The sequence below is a fragment of the Arachis hypogaea genome, chromosome 4 (genome assembly GCF_003086295.3).
Source record: "Arachis hypogaea cultivar Tifrunner chromosome 4, arahy.Tifrunner.gnm2.J5K5, whole genome shotgun sequence".
In the NCBI taxonomy this organism is placed as follows: domain Eukaryota; kingdom Viridiplantae; phylum Streptophyta; class Magnoliopsida; order Fabales; family Fabaceae; genus Arachis; species Arachis hypogaea.
This window is the reverse complement of record NC_092039.1, coordinates 82,224,610-82,233,326: the sequence shown is the minus strand read 5'-3', so window position 1 is coordinate 82,233,326 and position 8,717 is coordinate 82,224,610. Positions and strand designations below refer to the sequence as shown.

General features: G+C 40.5%; 1 non-coding gene across 1 annotated transcript; it reads left to right on the top strand.

The window, feature by feature from the left end:
* The first annotated feature begins 7,365 nt into the window (after window positions 1-7,365).
* LOC112798709 (small nucleolar RNA R71) lies at window positions 7,366-7,473 on the top strand. The gene has a single exon (XR_003200308.1). It is a non-coding gene; the product is annotated as a small nucleolar RNA R71 (small nucleolar RNA).
* The last annotated feature ends 1,244 nt before the right edge of the window (window positions 7,474-8,717 follow it).

Sequence of the window (8,717 nt, the reverse complement as noted above, 5' to 3'; positions counted from 1 at the left end):
CGCCATCAGTTCTAGCTTATACCACAAAGATTCCGATTAAGGGATCCAAGAGATAAACATTCAAGCCTTGTTTGCTTGTAGAACAAAAGTGGCTGTCAGGCACTCGTTCATAAGTGAGAATGGTGATGAGTGTCACATAATCATCACATTCATCATGTTCTTGGGTGCAAATGAATATCTTGGAACAAGAATAAGCCGAATTGAATAGAAGAACAATAGTAATTGCATTAATACTCGAGGTACAGCAGAGCTTCACACCTTAATCTATGGTGTGTAGAAACTCCACCGTTGAAAATACATAAGAACAAGGTCTAGGCATGGCCGTGAGGCCAGCCTCCCAATGATCTAAGATAGCATAAGAATAAAGATAGCTACCAAGATGAAAATACAATAGCAAAAGGTCTTATTTATAAAGAACTAGTAGCCTAAGGTTTACAAAGATGAGTGAATGACATAAAAATCCACTTCCGGGCCCACTTGGTGTGTGCTTGGGCTGAGCATTAAAGCATTTTCTTGTAGAGACTTCTCTTGGAGTTAAACGCCAGCTTTTGTGCCAGTTTGGGCGTTTAACTCCCATTCTTGTACCAGTTCCGGCGTCTAACGCCGGGCAGTTTTGAGCTGATTTGAAACGCCGGTTTGGGCCATCAAATCTCAGGCAAAGTATGGACTATTATATATTGCTGGAAAGCTCAGAATGTCTACTTTCCAACGCCGTTAAGAGCGCGCCAATTGGGCTTCTGTAGCTCCAGAAAATCCACTTCAAGTGCAGGGAGGTCAGAATCCAACAGCATCTATAGTCCTTTTTAGTCTCTGAATCAGATTTTTGCTCAAGTCCCTCAATTTTAGCCAGAAAATACCTGAAATCAAAGAAAAACACACAAACTCATAGTAAAGTCCAGAAAAGTGAATTTTAACTAAAAACTAATAAAAATATAATAAAAACTAACTAAAATATACTAAAAACATACTAAAAACAATGCCAAAAAGCGTATAAATTATCCGCTCATCACAACACCAAACTTAAATTGTTGCTTGTCCTCAAGCAACTGAAAATCAGATAAGATAAAAAGAAGAGAATATGCAATGAATTCCAAAAACATCTATGAAGATCAGTATTAATTAGATGAGCGGGGCTTTTAGCTTTTTGCCTCTGAACAGTTTTGGCATCTCACTCTATCCTTTGATATTCAGAATGATTGGCTTCTTTAAGAACTCAGAATCCAGATAGTGTCATTGATTCTCCTAGTTAAGTATGATGATTCTTGAACATAGCTACTTATTGAGTCTTGGCCGTGGCCCAAAGCACTCTGTCTTCTAGTATTACCACCGGATACATACATGCCACAGACACATAACTGGGTGAACCTTTTCAGATTGTGACTCAGCTTTACTAGAGTCCCCAATTAGAGGTGTCCAGGGTTCTTAAGCACACTCTTTTTGCCTTGGATCACAACTTTATTTCTTTCTTTTTCTTTTCTTTTCTTTTCTTTCGTTTTTCTCTCTTTTTTTTTCTTCTCTCTCTCTTTTTTTTGTATTCACTGCTTTTTTCTTGCTTCAAGAATCATTTTTATGATTTTTCAGATCCTCAGTAACATTTCTCCTTTTTCATCATTCTTTCAAGAGCCAACATTCATGAACCACAAATTCAAAAGACATATGCACTGTTTAAGCATACATTCAGAAAATAAAAGTATTGCCACCACATCAAAATAATTAATCTGTTATAAAATTCAAAATTCATGCAATTCTTTTCTTTTTTTTTAATTAAGAACATTTTTCATTCAAGAAAGGTGATGGATTCATAGGACATTCATAACTTTAAGGCATAGACACTAAGACACTAATGATCATAAGACACAAACATAGGTAGACATAAGCATAAATTTTTGAAAAACAGAAAAAGAAAGAACAAGGAAATTAAAGAACAGGTCCACCTTAGTGATGGTGGCTTGTTCTTCCTCTTGAAGATCTTATGGAGTGCTTGAGCTCCTCAATTTCTCTTCCTTGTCTTTGTTGCTTCTCTCTCATGATTCTTTTATCTTCTCTAATTTCATGGAGGAGGATGGAATGTTCTTGGTGCTCCACCCTTAGTTGTCCCATGTTGGAACTCAATTCTCCTAGGGAGGTGTTCAATTGCTCCCAATAGTTTTGTGGAGGAAAGTGCATCCCTTGAGGCATCTCAGGGGTTTGATGATGAGAGGGGTCTCTTGTTTGCTCCATCCTTTTCTTAGTGATGGGCTTGTCCTCATCAATGGGGATGTCTCCCTCTATGTCAATTCCAACTGAATAATAGAGGTGACAAATGAGATGAGGAAAGGCTAACCTTTCCAAGGTAGAGGACTTATCCGCCACCTTATAAAGCTCTTGGGCTATAACCTCATGAACTTCTACTTCCTCTCCAATCATGATGCTATGAATCATGATGGCCCGGTCTAGAGTAACTTCAGACCGGTTGCTAGTGGGAATGATTGAGCGTTGGATAAACTCCAACCATCCCCTAGCCACAAACTTGAGGTCATGCCTTCTCAATTGAACCGGCTTTCCTCTTGAATCTCTCTTCTATTGGGCGCCCTCTTCACAAATGACTGTGAGGACTTGGTCCAACCTTTGATCAAAATTGATCCTTCTAGTGTAAGGGTGTTCATCTCCTTGCATCATAGGCAAGTTGAATGCCAACCTTACATTTTCCGGACTAAAATCCAAGTATTTCCCCCGAACCATAGTAAGCCAATTCTTTGGGTCCGGGTTCACACTTTGATCATGGTTCTTGGTGATCCATGCATTGGCATAGAACTCTTGAACCATTAAGATTCTGACTTGTTGAATGGGGTTGGTAAGAACTTCCCAACCTCTTCTTTGGATCTCATGTCGGATCTTCGGATATTCACTCTTTTTGAGTTTGAAAGGGACCTCGGGGATCACCTTCTCCAAGGCCACAACTTCATAGAAGTGGTCTTGATGCACCCTTGAGATGAATCTCTCCATCTCCCATGACTCGGAGGTGAAAGCTTTTGCCTTCCCTTTCCTCTTTCTAGAGGTTTCTCCGGCCTTGGATGCCATAAATGGTTATGGAAAAACAAAAAGCAATGCTTTTACCACACCAAACTTAAAAGGTTTGCTCGTCCTCGAGCAAAAGAAGAAAGAAGAGAGTAGAAGAAGAAGAAATGAAGGAGATGGAGGAGGCTTTGTGGTTCGGCCAAAGGGGAAGAAGTAGTGTTTAGGTTGTGTGAAAATGAAGGAGTGAAGATGGGTTTATATAGGGGTGGAGAGAGGGGTAGGGTTCGGTCATATATGGGTGGGTTTGGGAGGGAAAGTGGTTTGAATTTGAATGGTGAGGTAGGTGGGGTTTTATGAAGGATGGATGTAAGTGGTGAAGAGAAAGATGGGATTTGATAGGTGAGGGGTTTTTGGGGAAGATTGGTTGAGGTGATTGGTGAATGGGTGAAGAAGAAGAGAGAGGGTGGTGGGGTAGGTGGGGATCTTGTGGGGTCCACAGATCCTGAGGTGTCAAGGAAAAGTTATCCCTGCACCAAGTGGCGAGCAAAATTGCCCTTTATGCCAATTCTGGCGTTAAATGCCGGGCTGGTGCCCATTTCTGGTGTTTAACGCCAGCTTCTTGCCCTTTCCTAGCGTTTAACACCAGTCTGGTGCCCCTTTCTGGCGTTAAACGCCCAGAATGGTGCCAGACTGGGCGTTAAACGCCCATTTGCTAGCTTCACTGGCGTTTAAACGCCAGCAAATTCTCCTCCAGGGTGTGCTATTTTTCTTTCTGTTTTTCTTTCTGTTTTTGCTTTTTTCAATTGATTTTGTGACTTCTCATGATCATCAACCTACAGAAAACATAAAATGACAAAAGAGAATAGATAAATATAATAAGATTGGGTTGCCTCCCAACAAGCGCTTCTTTAATGTCATTAGCTTGACAGTGGGCTCTCATGAAGCCTCACAGATACTCAGAGCAATGTTGGAACCTCCCAACACCAAACTTAGAGCTTGAATGTGGGGGTTCAACACCAAACTTAGAAGTTGGTTGTGGCCTCCCAACACCAAACTTAGAGTTTGACTGTGGGGGCTCTGTTTGACTCTGTTTTGAGAGAAGCTCTTCATGCTTCCACTCCATGGTTACAGAGGGATATCCTTGAGCCTTAAACACAAGGGATTCTTCATTCATTTGAATGATCAATTCTCCTCTGTCCACATCAATCACAGCCTTTGCTGTGGCTAGGAAGGGTCTGCCAAGGATGATGGATTCATCCATGCACTTCCCAATCTCTAGGACTATGAAATCAGCAGAGATGTAATGGTCTTCAACTTTTACCAGAACATCCTCTACAAGTCCATAAGCTTGTTTTCTTGAATTGTCTGCCATCTTGATGAGCGGATAATTTGTATACTTTTTGGCATTGTTTTTAGTATGTTTTTGATATGATATAGTTAGTTTTTAGTATATTTTTATTAGTTTTTAGTTAAAATTCACTTTTCTGGACTTTACTATGAGTTTGTGTGTTTTTCTGTGATTTCAGGTATTTTCTGGCTGAAATTGAGGGACCTGAGCAAAAATCTGATTCAGAGACTGAAAAGGACTGCAGATGCTGTTGGATTCTGACCTCCCTGCACTCGAAGTGGATTTTCTGGAGCTACAGAAGCCCAATTGGCGCGCTCTCAACGGCGTTGGAAAGTAGACATCCTGGGCTTTCCAGAAATATATGATAGTCCATACTTTGCCCAAGATTTGATGGCCCAAACCGGCGTTCAAAGTCACCTCAAGAAATCCCAGCGTTAAACGCTGGAACTGGCACCCAAATGGGAGTTAAACGCCCAAACTGGCACCAAAGCTGGCGTTTAACTCCAAGGAGAGTCTCTACACGAAATTTGCTTCATTGCTCAGCCCAAGCACACACCAAGTGGGCCCGGAAAAGGATTTTTATGTCTTTTACTCATTTCTGTACACCTTAGGCTACTAGTTTCATATAAGTAGGACCTTTTATGATTGTATAGATATATCGGGGTAGCTATCTTCATTTTTATGCTATCTTAGATCTTTGGGAGGCTGGCCATTCGGCCATGCCTAGACCTTATGTTTATGTATTTTCAATGGTGGAGTTTCTACACACCATAGATTAAGGTGTGGAGCTCTGCTGTACCTCGAGTATTAATGCAATTACTATTGTTCTTCCATTCAATTCCGCTTGTTCTTTATCTAAGATATCACTTGTTCTTCAACTTGATGGAGGTGATGATTGACGCCCATCACCATTCTCACCCATGAACAAAGTGACTGACAACCACTCTTGTTCTACTAGCATTCGCGGCTCTAGTGAATATCTCTTGGATTCCTGATTGCACGATGCATGGTTGATCGCCTGACAACCGAGTGCTCGCCTGACAAACGAGCCAACCATTCCGTGAGATCAGAGTCTTCGTGGTATAGGCAAGAACTGATGGCGGCATTCAAGAGAACCCGGAAGGTCTAACCTTGTCTGTGGTATTCTGAGTAGGATTCAATGACTGAATGACTGTGACGTGCTTCAAACCTGTAACTTACTGGGCGTTAGTGACAGACGCAAAAGAATCATTGGATTCTATTCCAGTAGGGGAGGGAACCACACCGGTGATTGGCAGCACTGTGACAGAGTGTGTGCATTAGCTTTCACTGCGAGGATGGGAGGTAGCTGCTGACAACAGTGAGACCCTACACGAGTTTGCCATGGAAAGGAGTAAGAAGGATTGGATGAAGACAGTAGGAAAGCAGAGAGACGGAAGGGAAGGCATCTTCATACACTTGTCTGAAGCTCTTACACCAATGAATTACATAAGTATCTCTATCTTTATCTTTATGTTATTTTCGTTCATCACCATTATCATTTGAGTTTGCCTGACTAAGATTTACAAGATGACCATAGCTTGCTTCAATACTAACAATCTCCGTGGGATCGACCCTTACTCACGTAAGGTTTATTACTTGGACGACCCAGTGCACTTGCTGGTTAGTTGTGCGAAGTTGTGTAATGCCATGGTATTGAGCCACCAAGTTTTTGGAGCCATTACCGGGGATTATGAGAGTTGTGAAAAAGTATAGTTCACAATTTCGCGCACCACATCTCTAGTGAGATTTTTGCAGCTTGCACCTCAAAGATCCCTAGCTTCTCTATTACAGAGAGAGGCATGAGGTTGATACTTGACCCTAGGTCACACAGAGCCTTCTTAAAGGTCATAGTGCCTATGGTACAAGGTATTGAGAACTTCCCAGGATCTTGTCTCTTTTGAGGTAATTTCTGCCTAGAAAAGTCATCCAGTTCTTTGGTGAGCAAAGGGGGTTCATCCTCTCAAGTCTCATTTACCAAATAACTTGTCATTTAGCTTCATGATTGCTCCAAGGTATTTAGCAACTTGCTCTTCAGTGACATACTCATCCTCTTCAGAGGAAGAATACTCATCAGAGCTCATGAATGGCAGAAGTAAATCCAATGGGATCTCTATGGTCTCAGTGTGAGCCTCAGATTCCCATGGTTCCTCATTAGGGAACTTATTTGAGGCCAGTCGACGTCTATTGAGGTCTTCCTCAGTGGCGTTCACTGCCTCTCCCTCCTCTCCAAATTCGGCCATGTTGATGGCCTTGCACTCTTCTTTTAAATTTTCTTCTGTATTGCTTAGAAGAGTACTAGGAGGGAGTTCAGTAATTTTCTTGCTCAGCTGACCCACTTGTGCCTCCAAATTTCTAATGGAGGACCTTGTTTCAGTCATGAAACTTTGAGTGGTTCTGATTAGATCAGAGACCATGGTTGCTAAGTCAGAGTTATTCTGCTTAGAATTCTCTGTCTGTTGCTGAGAAGATGATGGAAAAGGCTTGCCATTGCTAAACCTGTTTCTTCCACCATTATTATTGTTGAAACCTTGTTGGGGTCTCTGTTGATCCTTCCATGAGAGATTTGGATGATTTCTCCATGAAGGATTATAGGTGTTTCCATAGGGTTCTCCCATGTAATTCACCTCTTCCATTGACGAGTTCTCAGGATCATAAGCTTCTTCTTCAGATGAAGCTTCCTTAGTACTGCTTGGTGCATTTTGCATTCCAGACAGACTTTGAGAAATCATATTGACTTGCTGGGTCAATATCTTGTTCTGAGCCAATATGGCATTCAGAGTATCAATCTCAAGAACTCCTTTCTTCTGATTAGTCCCATTGTTCACAGGATTCCTTTCAGAAGTGTACATGAATTTGTTATTTGCAACCATTTCAATTAGTTCTTGAGCTTCTGTAGGCGTCTTCTTCAGATGAAGAGATCCTCCAGCAGAGCTATCCAAAGACATCTTGGACAGTTCAGACAGACCATCATAGAAAATACCTATGATGCTCCACTCAGAAAGCATATCAGAGGGACACTTTCTGATCAATTGTTTGTATCTTTCCCAAGCTTCATAGAGGGATTCTCCTTCCTTCTGTCTGAAGGTTTGGACTTCCACTCTAAGCTTACTCAATTTTTGAGGCGGAAAGAACTTTGCCAAGAAGGCATTGACTAGCTTTTCCCAAGAGTTCAGGCTTTCTTTAGGTTGTGAGTCCAACCATACCCTAGCTCTGTCTCTTACAGCAAAAGGGAATAGCATAAGTCTGTAGACCTCAGGGTCAACCCCATTAGTCTTGACAGTGTCACAGATTTGCAAGAACTCAGCTAAAAACTGATGAGGATCTTCCAATGGAAGTCCATGGAACTTGCAATTCTGTTGCATTAGAGAAACTAATTGAGGCTTAAGCTCAAAGTTGTTTACTCCAATGGCAGGGATAGAGATGCTTCTCCCATAGAAGTCGGGAGTAGGTGCAGTAAAGTCACCCAGCACCTTCCTTGCATTGTTGGCATTGTTGTTGTTTTCGGCTACCATGTCTTCTTCTTCTTTGAAGATTTCTGTTAGGTCCTCTACAGAGAGTTGTGCCTTAGCTTCTCTTAGCTTTCGCTTCAAGGTCCTTTCAGGTTCAGGGTCAGCCTCAACAAGAATGCTTTTGTCTTTACTCCTGCTCATATTAAAGAGAAGAGAACAAGAAAATATGGAATCCTCTATGTCACAGTATAGAGACTCCTTGAGATGTCAGAGGAAAAGAAAAATAGAAGGAAGAAGTAGAAGAATTCAAACTTATCAATGAAAGATGGAGTTCGAATTGTGCATTGAGGAGTAGTGTTAGTCCATAAATAGAAGGATGTGAGAAGAGGGGAAGTAATTTTCGAAAATTAAGTAAAAAAACATTTTCAAAAATACTAATTGATTTTCGAAAACTAAGAGTGGAAAAGAAATCAAGTGATTTTTGAAAAAGATTTTGAAATTAGAAATCAAAAGATATGATTGAAAACTATTTTGAAAAAGATGTGATTAAGAAGATATGATTGAAAAGTTATGGTTTTAAAAAGATGTGATTGAGAAGATATGATTTGAAAAACAATTTAAAAAGATTTGATTTTAAAAATTAATTACTTGGCTAACAAGAAAATATATGATTCAAACATTAAACCTTTCTCAACAGAAAAGGCAACATGCTTGAAATGTTGAATCAAATCATTAATTGATAGCAAGTATCTTTGAAAATGGAAAGAAATTGATTTTGAAAAAGGCTTGATTGAAAAGATTTGATTTGAGAAAGATTTGATTTTGAAAAATTTTGAAAACCTGAAAAAAATTTGAATTAAAAACAGAATCTTCCCTCTTGTGCCATCCTGGCGTTAAATGCC